This window comes from Amblyomma maculatum, unplaced genomic scaffold, assembly GCF_055883805.1.
Source record: "Amblyomma maculatum isolate TAMU_Amacu unplaced genomic scaffold, ASM5588380v1 scaffold_24, whole genome shotgun sequence".
In the NCBI taxonomy this organism is placed as follows: domain Eukaryota; kingdom Metazoa; phylum Arthropoda; class Arachnida; order Ixodida; family Ixodidae; genus Amblyomma; species Amblyomma maculatum.
Window position 1 is genome coordinate 2,785,507 of NW_028146749.1, and position 15,918 is coordinate 2,801,424.

A 15,918-nucleotide genomic window follows, 5' to 3' on the forward strand; every position below is an offset into this window, starting at 1 on the left:
TTTCTGTGTTGTCGTTCTCACTGTCAGTTGGCCACAACTGAGCGACGATGGCTTCGTCGGACATCTCTGACAAAGTGTCCACTTCCCTGTCGACGTCACTGAAATCAGAGAAGGCAGTGCCTTCTGAAGCACCTTCCCTCTCAAGGACTTCAGTTAGCAAGCTCTCACAAGCTCGGACCAGGGCGCTGGTGATGTCGCTTGCGTCGTCTGCGTCACTCGCGTACACTTCACGGAAACCTGCACGCTTGATGCATGTTCCAGCAAGTGAATCGCTCGCAGTAGATCAATGGCATACACCTTGTCGCATTCCATTGCTAGCGGCATTCTGCGCAGCAAATTCTTTCTGTAGACCTGCTTAACAGCTCTAATAATGCCTTAGTTCAAAGGCTGGGCAATTGCTGTCATGTTCGGTGGCAAACTTCAGCGCCTTGAGGCCATCCGCTGCAGCGTGTGTCAATGCGTTGTCAAGAATAATGACAACACTTCTTTGTTTCACCTCAATACGGCGGTCAAAGAGGCCCACATACTCTTGAAAGAGCTTTCAAGTCATCCATGCCTTTGTTTTATTCCTGTGAAGGACTTCTGATGACACTTGGGCGCCATTGAAGCACCTTGGCTTCGCTGACTTGCCACTGACGAAAAGCGGCAGTTTCTCACTTCTACACAGGTTACATGCGAAAAAAAACTGAAATGCCATCCATCGCACGCTTGCCGTTGGTGCACAGCTCTCCCTTGAACGCAAGCATTCTGTTTGGCAGCAGCTTAGAAAAATAGTGCGGGCTCATCCTGATTAAATATATCATCAGGCTCGTAGCCTTTCAAAAGACTCCCAGCTGACCATTCCTCCAACCTTCTGCCCCTTCAATGTCAGCCGCAGCACCTTTTCTAGCTACGGTCTACGTGCTAATGCCATGCCATCGCTTTCAATATAGCTAGCCAGCCATTGCTATACACAAAGTCAGCATGGTTGAGCAGCGATGCAAAAACCAGGGCTTTCTCAACTAGGAGAGGTCCACTGACTGGCAAGTTTTTCGACCGAGCTGTTTTCCGCCTTTGCACCAACGCCTCCACCACATCTGCAAATATTGAGCCTAATACATGACATCCCTTTGCAGCCGCTGCAGCACTGCTGAGCAGCTTTTTCCTGACGTTCCAAATGCCACACACACAGTCAGCGGCAAGTCTCTCTAGCGCGTCAGCACAGACTTCTTTGCCACCCTCTTGATGGCACAGACAATATCTATTTGTCATTTACGCTGAGCACCTGGTACTTTTGTCCAACATTTGGCATGATGTGGACGGCGAACTCGCAATGCACTCTGCTCAAGGCCACCTTGTCACACGTGCGAAAGAAAATGAACCAAGGCCTGACTTATAGTGATTTACACTGGTTGCTCTGGAGGGCGCTTGACCTGGGATGACAATTTTGAATTCCACTGGTTGATCGGGATAGGTTGTGTGTATTTCGCTGGTCATCTGGAGCAACTCGGGGCACTCTAGGTCGATCTGCTGACCAGAGTCAGATCTTACTGGAGGTTCTAGCCGGTGATGTCGTCATTCCTGAATTTTTTGTTTGGTTTTAGCGGTTTTAGAGATATCGGTAGAGAACACTGGGCATCATTGTTTCTTTTTGCGCTAACATGTCGAAATGTGCCTATTGAAAAATGTCTGCAGTATTAAAATTATGCGAAAGAAAGTAGCAGAGGGCTGCACTCATGCTTATTTATCAACCGCAACAATTTCGCCGCCGGGATGACACATCAACTTGCGGAACTGGCTCAGCATTACTTGCTCCGCACGCTCTGCACATTTCGCTTGTTGACCAGGGTGATTCGCTCTGTAGAGGTTTAGGTCGCACTATTCCAGTTCGGGCACCCAGTTCCAGTCGACCAGTGCAAATCGTCATTAGTGAGGTGCAGATGCTCAGACTGGTCTAAAATAGGGCCCGCTGGGTGGGAGGTAGGTGGATGTGACTGCGTGATCAGCTCCTGCGGCGCCCTGCTCAGAGGCAACAGCTAGTTTACGGCCTGAATTTGCGCGCTTGTCAAGCGTGCCAATCCAGGTGGCCATGTTGGCCAAGGGTATTTGTCGCTGCAGCAGAGGAAACTCCAAAGCTGGTGATAGTTTTATCATCATTGCCGCTGCATTTATCATTGGCCATGTAGCTTGCCATCACATCGGTTGCATTTACAGCAGTTTGTCACATCGCTAGTTGAACAGTCTTTTGTGAAGCAGTACACAGTACTACCGTAGTGAATTGAAAATAGAATGCGCTAACTGATACATGTTTCATAAGCTGGTATGGTTTATGCGGATGCAAAATGCATTATGATCAATGAGTGCCAGGCCGAGGACTTGACTTTACTACTATTAAAACGAAACTACTCCTAAAGTGGGTACATTTTAACGAGGTTTTACTGTACTGACTTATCGGTCAATTGGAAAACCAAAGTTTAGTGGCAAATTTCTGCGCCGCTTACAGTGCAGCTCTGAAGAGATCTGGATGCACTATTGTGCTGAGTGAGGGTTTAAGACTTGAAATATTTGCTCCAAATTTGTTTGTGCTCGGCCATTGCTATACAGTGCAAAGCTCAACACACATTTTTATTGCGACAGCAATACTACTCTAGGTTTCGAGCCTTCAGCGTAGCGCGGCCGGTAGCCACGTCTTACCCACGTGATGCTGTGACGTCACACCCCACGTGACACTAGGTTGTGGGCTGGCAGGAGCTGCCAACTTAGGTCTCTCGTTTCACACGGGACAGTTATGTCAGAATCAGCCTGCTAGGACCCTGGCATTCAGATTACCTCTATAGGCCACTAAGGCATGCTCATACGGCTTGGTTAAAGCAGAGCTTTATATGTGGGCTGAGGAAGAAGAAAAAGAGAAGAACGCTCGGTCACCCGCAGCTAATGCTTTCGCTCAATATTTGGTTGAGCAGTATTGAACCCTTGTAATTCTTTATTACAGTTTGGGACGTTAAACCCCACAAACCTATTACAGAGCCCCCCCCCAATAGGGCCATACTCAATAATATGGACATTTGTAGTACAAGAGCGTACTTTCTTGATGACACTGCTCCTATTTGCAGGCAAAAAGCTCATGCACTAAACAAAATGCCTCGCTCTTCTGTTTGCATACCACTACTTTTTTCAGGCCCCGCCTGATAGAAGGTGTCAGCAGGACAGTTAAACTTGTAGTAGTGCACTATCTCGAGGTATTTTGCAATAACTGTTTTGGCGTTCCAGTAGCACTACCTGGATTGCACGGTTTGGGACCAGCCACAGGATGAGAGAATGTTGCTGCTCTGCGACGAGTGCAACACCAGCTATCAAACTTACTGAGTTTCCATCACTTTGGACTGTGCCTCAAGGAAACTGGAAGTGCTACTGGTATGGACTGAGCCATTTGTTCTCCCCAGTTTGTTCTCTCTCGTTGGGCTTCCTGTCAGGTTAAGGACCAAGTCTATGTGATTTCAAATGTTACATTTACTGTCGGCGACCAGTGGAAAAACAAATTTCTGTTTATGTTTCGACCCCTGTGTGCCGAAACAGACCCCTGTGTGCCGAAACATAGACAGAAACCTGTTTTTTCACTGGTCAACAACTGCTTTTATTTATTTACTTTTTTTTTTATAAGCATGTACTCCCTGCCCTCCCCCCCTGCTCAGCCAGATGGTGGTGGCAGTAGAAACATTTATTGCCAATATTACAGAAGGTGGGGGTGCAGCCCCCTACACGGTATAAGCACAAAGCAAAGGAAAGCCCTTGGAAGGCTATCCTAGCGAGAGCGCTAGTAATAATCTTGCTCTGGTCCTGACCGGAGGTACTGGTGAGTAGGTGTTTCCAGTAATTTAGGGCCACCTCTGGAGGAGGAGGATGTGTGAATGAGGGACAGGTGAGTACTGTGTCTAAAATGTCACTAGGTGTGCCACAGAGCTTGCAGGAAGAAGGAAATTGATCAGGAAAGTGGGCATGGAGAAGGATGGGGTATGGGGCTGTACACGTTTGTAGCTTGCACCAATGGGCAGCTTATGTTATTGTGGGTCGGGCCAGGGGTTGTGTAAGATCTATTTTCGTGGTAGTAGTTAAGGGGCAAAGACGGGATCGAAGGCTAACTTCCTTATTTTTCGCCATAGGGTGATGAAAATTAGCGCAGAGACTTGATATAGCATCAAACAGTCAGATTTAATGTTTCACAATGATACCTTCAATATCATTTTTTTCATGTTGTACACATGTTGCCTACTGGTGGGAAGCTTAGCACGGCAATAAAACGGGCTAAGGGCTTGTAAATAGTTTTAATATTTACTAAGAAGTTTGGACCGTCTAAATCAAGACATTCTTTATTTCATTTTAATTTCTTTGCTCTTTTTTTAAACGACATAGCATGCACCTTCTCCGAATGTATAGAATGCATCATGACCCAATTACTGAATAATAAAAAAAAAATGAGAGCTAGTGGTAAATCTGAGACTGCCTTGATACAGGGCATGTGTCAGCAATTAAAAAACAAACGTCATTAAAATCCGTGCATCCTTGTGGAGCTATACTACTTTTCACGAGCAAGGTGAAATGCTCAAAACAAATTTTTGAGAAAACAAGCCTGAATGTTCTGAACTAGAATACATTGCCTATATACCTTACACTATCTGTATATTTATTTGCAACACTTAAATTTGTTTTTCAGTGAAATATTTTAGTACAACACAGAATGAGTGTTGTAGATGCTGAAAACTTAAGTTTTCTAAAATCAACTTTCTTTGCGACTTTTGCGATCTGATCCCCACTTCCCCCCTTCAGGATGTCACGAAAGGACAGCAGGCACTCCCCAGCATCTGAGGAAGGCCGTTCCTCGCCAGCCTGGAAAGTGAGACCTCGGGCCAGGAAGTGAGACTCCTCATTACCGGGAAGGCCCGCATGTGCGGATGTCCAAATAAGGGTGACAGATTTTATTTATTTATTTATTACAGATTCCTGCAGCGCCCAAAGGCATCATTGCAGGGGGGGGGGAGATGACAAATAACATTTGTAGAAACGCCAGTAATACAATAAAAATACATAAAAATGGAGAAAATAAAACGACACAAGTGATAATGCAGAAAGAGAAACATACATCTAAAGGGGGCAACTGCGCGACGAACAAAGTGATGAAAACACTCAAAAACAAAGTGATGAAGGAAACACAAGCAAGAGAACTGAGCGCTACGTCACACATTTGATAAAAAAGCCCGAAATAAATTTTCCGTGCTGCACTCAGTGATGCTAGCTGGCAGTCGGTTCCACTCACTGATCGTCAGTGGAAAGAAGGATGTTATATATACATTTGTCCGACATTTTATTTCTCGAATCTTCCACTGATGATCAAGTCGGCTAGATAAAAAGTGAGGCTGAAGCAGGTACCGGTTTTTATCAATGCTGAGCTTTTCAAAATAAATGCGATACATGATCTGCAATCTGAAATGTTTTCTGCGGTGAGCTAAAGATTCCCAACCAAGATGATGTTTAATAGACGTGATACTAGATGAAAAGTTGTAATTGTTAGACACAAATCTGGCAGCATTATTTTGGACGCGTTCGAGCATGTCAGATAAGTAAACTGGGGATCCCATACAGGGCATGCATATTCAAGAATTGGCCTTATGTAAGTGAAACACAGGAGCTGCTTGACATTTGACTGCGCTTTGTTGAAATTACGCTTTAAAAAACTAAACATTCTGCAGGCTTTCGATTTAATATGCTCAGCTTGTCTCGTCCACGTAAGGTTAGATGTGAAATATACGCCGAGATACATATATTCAGAAACTTTTTGCAGGGGAACATTATTTAATGAGTAACAGGTCTGTAGAGGGGAACGCTTACGAGTGAACGAGACAAGTTTGCATTTTGAAATGTTCAAAGACATTTGCCATTTTGAGCACCAGTTCTGGATAAAATTTAAGTCTCGCTGAAGTTTTAATGCGTCAGAAGAACTTTCCACAACATGGTAAAGCACACAGTCGTCAGCATATAGCCGAACTTGGCAGGTGAGGTCAAGAACAATATCATTAATAAAAATGAAAAAAAGAAGGGGTCCAAGGACAGACCCCTGGGGCACACCTGAGGAGACGTTTACGGAATCGGAGTTACAACCATTAATTACAACACGCTGCATGCGGTCCTGGAGATATGAAGCCAGTCGATGATATTGTAATGCAGACCAAGACAATGTAACTTATGTAATAATAGCACATGAGGTACAGAATCAAAGGCTTTTTTAAAATCCAGAAATATACAATCAATTTGATATCCGTGGTCAAAAGAGGAAAACAGATCATTACTGAACTCAAGTAACTGGGTGGTACAGGAAAAATCCATTCTAAAGCCATGCTGAACCGGCGTAAAGAAGTCGGGGTTGCCAAAAAAGCGAAAGACGATGGGTGTTGGGGGACAGTAAACCATTGGCAAATTTAAGGATGGCCGATTTTGAATCCGAGATGATTTTTGTGGCAGCCGTAGATGTCATGGCTAGTGCAATGGCTGCCTCCTCCCCCTCTGTTGTAGAATCAGTGAGTATTGAGCAAGCAGAGAGAAGTTTTGCATGATTGTAAATGCTAGTACCTTCCGATGGGCGTTTGCATAAGTGGCTGCATCTGCATATGCTACATAGGGGTCTTCTCCATAATATCTGTGTTAGGCTTGCGCCCTGACTCTTCTGTGGTTTCCATCCTGTTCCGGGTTCATGTTTTAGGCAGAGGGGTTCTAAATTTTTGGAGCAAATTGCAGGGGGTAATTAGAAAATCGGGACAGTTAAACTTGTAGTAGTGCACTATTTCAAGGTGTTTTGCAATAACTGTTTTCTTGTTACAGCTGTACATATGGCACCACCTGGATTGCATGGTCTGGGACCAGCCACAGGATGAGAGAATGTTGCTGCTCTGCGACGAGTGCCACATAAGCTACCAAACTTACCGAGTTTCCGCCATTTAGGACTGTGCCTCAAGAAAACTGGAAGTGCTGGTGGTATGGACTGAGCCATTTGTTCTCCCCGTTTTATTCCCTCTTGTTGGGCTTCTTGTCAGGTTCATTAAGGACCAAGTTTATGTGACTTCAATTGTTAAATATACTGTCGGCGACAAGTTGAAAAACAAATTTCTGTTGATGTTTTGGCGCATGGGGGCCGAAACATCAACAGAAATCTGTTTTATTTCTGGTCAACGACTGCTTTTATTTATTTATTCCATACAAATGTACCCCACCTTCTGCTTGAACAAATGGGATTCCAAGACATTCTCAACTTCAACATTATACATGTCTAAAAAGTTGAACTTTCGCCTAGTGAATACTATTTGTGTTCACAGATTACACATGGTTTAATTTTTTTATTAAGAAAATTATTTATTTAAGGGAAAAAAAATCTGGGCTGATTGCACCTGCGACATTTGCCCCGCTAGATCACATAGATCAGATAAGGAGTCGGCTAGAATGTGAAAATGGTGCTTACAGTACTTCCAGGGCTTCTCAGTGCCAGAATTTGTGGGCTCATGTGGAAAACCTCATTGAATATAAGTAAATCAATACACACACAAATTTAGAGGTACCGTCAGGATAACCCTGGTCATTTTTGAAGAATGGTGCCAATGGGTCAGGAGGCAGCTGTGGTGTACAGTTAGAACACCCACCTCACGGGCAAAAAAGGACCCTGGTTCAAATACTGGTGCCACTCAATTCTCCACCGGTGTTCTCCATCCATCAGTGTGTTGATCGAATATCATAAACAAGTTTGGGGTGTGACCTGAAGCCGGTAAACACTTTTAGAAATGCACTGCTACACCAGAACAGGATTTGGCCACCCTCGTGTAGCAATTTGCCACAACCTTCAATGAATACTCCAACAAACCACTGGCCCTCAGTCCCCAGCAGCTGCGAAGCAACTGACCACGGTGGCGGTGAGAGCTGTGATGCAGCGGAGGGGGCTATGATTCTGTGGCTCTGGAGAAGCCACTATCGGAAACTGACCCTGGCAACTTTTTACGCTATAATCCTAGCTAGTGAGGCTAGTTTTACAGAGCTGTTCAAGGAACTAGCGGGCATGAAATGGGATATTGTCACAGATGCCAGCAGAACTGGGTAGGCAGGTTTACTACTCCTACGCAAAAGCACTAGCAAAAGAAGGCACGGCTGGCTAACTAACTGACGAGCGCGTGCCAGTCTCCCGAGCTCGCCACATGGGAGGTGCCAGTAATAACACTGCGGCAATATCATAAGGCTTAGTAGAGGCCGTACTGTACTAAAGGGGAGGTATGTATTGTGTCGTCAAGGCAAACCTCAATAACAAAATACTACACATGGAGAATGCATAGATACCTCAATAACATAATACATGTGGTGAAATAGGAGCTATGGTAGGGCTCTGTCAGTAAGCATACAGCAAGTAACACAGATGAGTTGTATAGCATTAATGAGAGGATGGCAGGCATTGTCATTAATGGAGTCATGACAGCTAATATTTGAACATAAACTGATTATTGCGTTTCACTCCACACACGTAAAATTATAGATCCTTGAAATTTGAACTCATTCGGTTCAGTAGATAGCTTTAAAATGAATTTGTATTATTAATATCGAAAGCAGCTTTCTGGTCTGACAACCGGTAGCCACTAACGTCGCAACGAGATCTCGTCCCCATGTCGTCTGCTGCACGCTGTAGACGGTGGCCACTGAGATACTTTTATTTTCTTAAAAAAAAAAAATTTTATTCGCTCATTCCTTTTCTTTGAGAAGCCTTCACTATAATATGCGACCTTAGTGATTTTGTCTAGAGAATGTCGAGGAGGCTGAAATCGATGGCCTTATGCTGTATTATTTAGGCATACAATCAGAAGCATGTTATTCTTTAGTTATGAGAGTTAGCTTGTATAGCAACAAAACGCTCCCACATATAAAAAGGCACATGTCCAACGTTTCCTTCCGCAATGTGTGCGGCGAAAGAGGGGAAGGGTTAGCGTTGTGTTACTGATTTCTAAGTTATTGCCCGTCGCTCTTTCAGTCCAAAACTAAGAGGAAATCCCAAACAAGCATACGTTAGTGCGAGAGCATACCTTGCGACAATAGAGAAGCAGACAATACTTTTGAATGAAGCGGTACTTCTTGACTTACTGTTATATGCACGTGTTAGTCAAACTTAATTATTCTCAGCTAGTAAAGCATTCTTTGTTTTTTGTTGCAAAATTATGTTTAGTTTGGCCACAGCCAGCGCACAAAAGCATGTGCCACCGCCCCTGCTTGAGTCCCGTCATCGTAAAATCCATCGCGATTAGAGTGCGCTTCTATGTCCGCACCGAACAAGAGCCTCCCATCTGCAGCCGTCTCTGCCTTTCCCGCAGCCACACGCGCGACTGCGACCGGCTCTCGAGCCCAAATGACGCCTTGCGAGTGCTTCAACGTAAACGCAGTAAACATACACCATTTAGTATTTAGTATGTGAGCCCTAAACTCCCGCAGGAATGCGCCAATTCGCAGATTACGGCTGCGCTCCCTGTGTGTTTGTTTACCCACAAGCGGTGCCGACAGCTACCGGCTGCGCTTACCAGACAGGGTCACATAGACGCTTCCCGCTCAATGTGCATGCGCTTTGTGATGCAAGCAGTCGTCAATTTGGAATCACTACTGCCAGAACTACACTCGATGGCCACATTGAACTGCTAAAGCTTGTGAATGCGTGCGCTCCGTAATCGCCGAAACTCTAGACCCAAACCCCGCATACTTGTGCTAGGCCTACTAGTCGTGGAACGGGCCGCAATCACGGACTAACATTTCTGGCCAAGGTCATTGCTGATGAGAAGGGAGAACATATAAAGTGCAGCTGCTTCTTCTTATTTTTCTTACACGGTTAAGCTTCAGACAAGCGCAGCTGTTCAAGCCGTTAACTTATCGGGTGTCAAGTTCTCGCTCGGCCTCCGATCCGACCAAAACAGGTCGGGCGACTGTCCGCTGATCAGTTCCGAAGGCGTCACGGTGCCGAAAACCTCACGTGACAGTGATAGGGTTGATCGCGCTGGCGGCGTTTGCGGTGTAATGCGACAGATCAGTGTGTGGATAAGTAGCTGAGGAACCTAACCGTGTAGCTCAATGACTGTGACCGTGCCTTATACGGAAAAAAAAAAATGCTTTGCTCTATATCGCTTTCCTGCGGTAACATCTTCATCAAGCACTTCTGCATGAGGCACAGCCACTGTTTCAAACATAAAAAAAGAGAGAAGAAAAAAAAAAGAAAGCAAGAGAAAGAGAGAGACGTGTTTTTTTATATTGCAGCCTTCATTGCAGATGACGCTCCGGCACGTATCCTCTGTGACATCACACGAGCATTTCAAAATGGCGGTTGTTCTCGGTGGGAGGAGCTTCTCGATTCCAATTTCTATCGCGTTTTTTTGTAATATGTGCCGCTTGCTAGGCACTAGAACTTTGCGGGTTGAATCACAGGCCTGTATATTATTTACGTAAGTAAGAAACGGCAATACATCGACCGACCCTGAACATCGCCCCTTTAAGCTTGAAATGAGTTAGACAGCTTTAGAGTATAAGCTACAAATGATAATTTCATAGCTATAATTATTGAGTACATGGACAGGATAGAACTGAGCTTTCAAAGCTAATCGATAGGTTTAAAGCATCCGAAATAAGGAGGTACAGCATGAAAAAAATCACACATGCTCTAAAAAACGGCAATAGCCTGAAATCAGTGAAGAGGAAACCAGGCTTAGGCAAAAGTGTGATGCATGTGCTAACATTGGTGGCAGCGTAGCCCGAACACTTGGCAGACACGTCTAAGCCCTATCGATTAGAGATAGTGAAATTTGAATCCATGTTCACTGTGCTTCAGTTCTCGTTATTCTTGGCGGGAAAATTGTGTCATCATCATTTTGAAGTTCGGTGCAGGCTCGGAATAGCGCCCCCCCCCCCCCCCCCCTTCTTTATTTTGGCCGGGAAGGGGGGGAGTGCACTTGTTCGATAGGTTACAGTGATCTTTTTTTTTTTTTTGTGCATGGCATCACATGTTCTCACTTCATCGCATATTCCCATCGCTTGCATCCATGCACTGCTCCTAGGACGTTTAAGTTGCACACTGGACATGCGCTGTTCATAGTCAGTGCAGTGAACTATATCCTCAAAACATGAGAGGGCCACTCATAAGCAGACACCATTTTTACTGGGTTGGATTGCAAAGACAGTAGTGCATGCCGTCACAGTTTTGATGAAGATTTGGCCACAGGCATTGCTGCAAAATGCTGTTATCACTGCTACTAACTGTTTCTATTTGTGCTTCGTAGCTGCTACAGAGCATACATTTCCTGCTCTATTACTGCTCCAAAGCCTGTTTTAGCCATCCTGAGGTCAACATTTGGTGCTGGCCGTAATACGGTGGTCTGATGTGGCCTATTCAACTTTGTCAATTACCTGCCTAGTGTTATGTCATATTTTCTGGATGGCCACAGACCACGATGGACCATAGGGAAGACCTTTTCCAAGTCGTCCCCTGTGTGTAGGTGACCCAGGAGGGCCAAGATAGACGCACAGTGCCAACATATATATATACACTTGGCAGCTCAAAACAGTATTGTCTTGAAGGAAACAATGTGAAAAGGTTAATTACAAAGTACTGTTCCACAGCACATACACAAACACAAAGAAAAAATAAATTAGCGAAAAACAATGAAAGGGCGAGGTGGTAGTGTTTATTGCACTACATATTGGCTAATCATCATCCATTCACTCAACGCCTACAAGGATGTTCGTGTTGACACATCTCGTGTCATTAACCACATCGAAAAAAGAAAAAAATGGAGGACTCATTTTCTTTTGAGAAATGAGCAACAGTGTTGTATGGGAGGGTCACAGTATTATACAAAAAAGCCGATATAAACGACCTTTCCAACTATCGCCCATTATCTATCCTGCCTACCTTCTCAAAAGGATTTGAAAAGTTAATTCTTGCTCGTCTTACGTCGTTTATTAATCATAATATTTTAAACCCCTCTCAATTCGGGATTCGGAAAAACAGATCTACTGAGCTTGCCCTTTTCGCTCAAAGAGAGTATATATATTAAATAATTTTGAAGAAAAGAAACTCGTCTTCGCATATTTTTAGATTTCACGAAAGCTTTCGACAGCATCAACCACAAAACTTTAATCGATAAACTAGACAGGTATGGCGTGGCACAGCCTACTTTGTAATATCTTCCTACATAGCGAATAGGAGACAATATGTTGAAATAAATGGTTTCTCCTCTACAGTCAAGCCAGCCATCTCGGGAGTTCCACAAGGCAGTTCTTTTTATTCTCTACATAAATAGTCTTGTTTCCATAGATTCATCTGCAAAACACATTATTTACGCTGAGGATACAAGTCTGTTTTTCTCTGATCACTCAGGCATAGAGCTATCCAGTCAGGCTAGCATAACCTTGGAAAACATTGAACACTGGGCATGTCAAAACAGTCTAAAACTCAATGTCAATAAAACAAAAGCCGTTCTCTTCCATCCCAAAAATAGAGCATTCGAGCTGCCTTCTCTTGTGGCACTAAAATAGAAATTGCTCACTCTGTAAAAACGTTAGGCATGTACTTCTCAGAGCACATGTTCACATAGAATATTTATTCCACAAACTATCACGCACAGTAGGTTCTCTACGCCGACATTTCCCAGTATTTCCACTTAACCATTAACATTATGCTTTATAATTCACTCTTTTCGTCCATTCTGAACAACGCCTTGCTAGTATGGGCGACAACAACAGCAGAAACCATTACAAAGTTACTAGTCCTTCAAAAACGTGGAATAAGAAATATTACTAAAGCTTCTTACCTCGAATATACAGGACCAATATTTAAGCAGCTAAAAATGGTTGAAGTAACATCTTTGTATGACTACAGGCTTTTGTGATTATATAAACAAGGAATCACTAAAAAGGACAACACACTAACACTCATAGCAGTGCTTCAAGACAACATAAACACATACGACACCCGTCATCCGGAGCATTGGCACGTTGCAGCGTGCCGGACGATCTATGGCAGGCAGATGCCTCCTACCATATTAAATCAATACTTTCCTAATAGTGGTCAAGATTTCTCTCTTCCTCCCATTAAATTAATCCGCGAAATGTTTCTATGAATAGATATTTTTAAATTAAGTGTTCTAACTTGCAGCGTGTCTCTGTATTATTTTCACATATTTTTCTTGATTTACCTTGTGCTTTTTTGTAATTTAAATATTTCTCCGTTCATTATTTACTCATTGTATAAGCGTGACTTCTTTGTACTCATATACTCATATACAGGGGCAGGCGCGCCCCGTCAAGCTGCTCTTCTAAGCAGCTTTTTAGCGGCTGCTCCTTTCCTTTCCTTGTATTAAAGAAAAAATAAAGTATTATTATTATTATTATTATTATTATTATTATTATTATTATTATTAATATTATTAATATTATTATTATTACAAGCAATAAGAAAATATGCCAATGTTATCTGTGCTTTGCATTTCACGACTGGCAGGCTCTCATTCAAGTTAAAACATTGTAAGATAAATAGAAAACGATTGTATATGAATACTGCTAATGTAACCGAACCGTTAATAATCAAAGCATGAGTTATGATACAACATTTGTGGTGTTTGCCATTTATTGCTCAACAACAAAAGCACACAAAGATTGGTGTACAAATGAAAAGTATACAAAAAAATTTGTTATTTTAAACTCGTCCCCTCCTCGAAGAATAAAATATTCTTGGGACCGCCATTGCCCAAAGGTTATCCAGGAGGCTACATGGCTACTTATGAGATCACAAATATTGCCTAGGTCAATTAGAGGTTCTATACACCATTCAGTGCTGAAGTGTGCATATGTGCGAAAAAAAATATTCCTAGGACCGCCAAAGAAGTTACCTCTGAGCAGCCGGGGTTGCCGCACTTGCTTCTTAACCTTACACTCAAAAGCAGTAATAGATAACGCCACAATTGTGATGTCGTCTGCGATTTTCATCTGCCGTTTTGGCGGTCCAGTGAAGCGGAGCTCTCGACTACAGTAACGGAGCTCGAGAGGGGACAGCATGCAGGGAGGCAGTCCCAACAAAAACTAGCCCTTCTTAAAATAGTCCTGGTTTGGACTAGAAACGGTGCACTCTCGCTTATTTCCACGATGCGTTACAGTCATGTCGAATTCAATAAAGATGATGTAAATTATTTACAATCAGTCCAGCACGCTTGCCTGTACACAAGTGCACCACCAAAGCGCCTGCTCCACTCACCTGACGACGGCCACTTGATTGGACTTACAGAACAGCACCATGTTGCACTCTAAGAAAACAAACTGGAGCTCGCAGGTTTTTCTCTGAACTCGGGTATTGATTTTAAAGCGCCAAAAAAGGGACAGTGCTCATGATAAGCTTTGCGGCGTAGCCGGTCTTTAATTGTGGCACGCTTGTCTGCGGCAACCATCTCGCATGAACACAGATCAGGTCCGACTGCGGCTTTGGACCGAAGTCCTCCTTAAAGCAATTCGTTTTCGGATGCTTTCGCAGTGAAAATAATTGCCACACACCCGCACAAATGGCAGATAACATGTGCGAATTTCTGCCACTCTTGCTGCAGTAACGGGACAGCCGGGGACTGTGCCCTACGTGTGCTTCCCGCAGCCGCTAAAGGCGGTGCACGGGGCGTACAGTACAATTGAAAGCGGAGAAAAAATATTTTGCTGTCCGAGCTTCATTCTGGCGGCCTGGTAATAGTTGCAAGTGGTATGCAACAGATAAAAAGAACACTACTTCCTCTGACACATTTGTTGTCTAAGGTGGTGTCTACACCTGTCCTTGTTGAAAGGCCAAGTATGCATAGCAGGGTGCAATCAGCTTGTTCAAAACAGCTATGAAGGTGCGACACACAACATGCACATCAGATTATTAGGGATGTTGGGTGCTGACACAGCATTGTATTCTCCACAGACAACGCTGTTTCTGAGAAGCTCAGGCAAAACAAAAGGAGTAAGTCGCAATCAAAAGTGCACTATGATCTGTAGAGAATCATTAAAAGCCATTTGCTTTAAGTGGAGGAAGCTTTATTTGGCCACAAGACAGTTAACTCTTTCGGGACCGCCCGAAAAGAAGGCAATTGTGATACAGCTTGGAAAATATTTTTTTATTCAATGACATTTTCTGCTAGCTTGTTGTAACATATATTGTTATGCAGCTAAATGAACGCACTTTCACGAGAAAAAAATTAGATGCCTAAAAATATACATGATATCACAAAAAAATCTCAAAATATAACTTTTCTTAAAAAAACATAAAAAAGAAGGAAATTCTTGAATACGGAAATAAAAAAGAGTAATAAAAATATTTCAGAATATACAAAATGTGATACAATGCCTCTTTTCTAACTTCAAGACAAAAAAAAAGTGGGAGGCTTATGTACAACATTTTTTTTGTGTGTGCTTTCTTGCGGCCTGACGCGAGGTTGACGCCATAGTTCTCAATCTGCGCCGCCGCCGCGCCAAAGATTAAAATCTCTCCCGCGTCGCCGCCTGCCGTGAAAAAGGCAAACTACACCAAAACCGAAAGTTTAGATACTAGACTACTCACTAGATGGCGACACGTGTTCCAATGAGCGGATATTTGAGCTTGAGAGCGCGCGCGATTTGATCGTGCATTTTTACACGATGGCCTATGGCGCGGTCCCGAAAGAGTTAAAGGAAACAAAGGAAGGAACTGACCATAAAAGTTTCCTTAATGAAATGACACTTCATTTGATTGGTCTGAATGGACAGGCAATACTGAAGGCATTTGGAGAGCTGCCACGACAGCTTGCAGAAAGCTAGAGCTAAACAAACCCAAAGCGCCATGACAAAGACAGGAGAGAACATGGGGTTCACCAAAGCATTGCATTTTTG

The 15,918-nt window shown here is 43.5% G+C and overlaps 1 protein-coding gene and 1 long non-coding RNA gene across 7 annotated transcripts in view; one reads left to right on the top strand and one right to left on the bottom strand.

Moving 5' to 3' along the window:
* Positions 1-15,918, bottom strand: part of LOC146171003 (uncharacterized) — a 359,551-nt gene that overhangs the window by 201,043 nt on the left and 142,590 nt on the right. The gene's annotated exons all lie outside the window — the stretch shown is intronic.
* Positions 1-15,918, top strand: part of LOC146171009 (uncharacterized) — a 36,692-nt gene that overhangs the window by 1,649 nt on the left and 19,125 nt on the right. For 4 of the 5 annotated variants that reach the window (XM_084586651.1, XM_084586652.1, XM_084586650.1 and 1 more), the window contains exons 2-4: positions 3,250-3,393; positions 4,804-4,942; positions 6,850-7,002. The gene's annotated coding sequence lies outside the window, so the exon portion shown is untranslated. The remainder of the gene's footprint in view (positions 1-3,249; positions 3,394-4,803; positions 4,943-6,849; positions 7,003-15,918) is intronic. The other variant, XM_084586649.1, reaches the window with a different exon arrangement.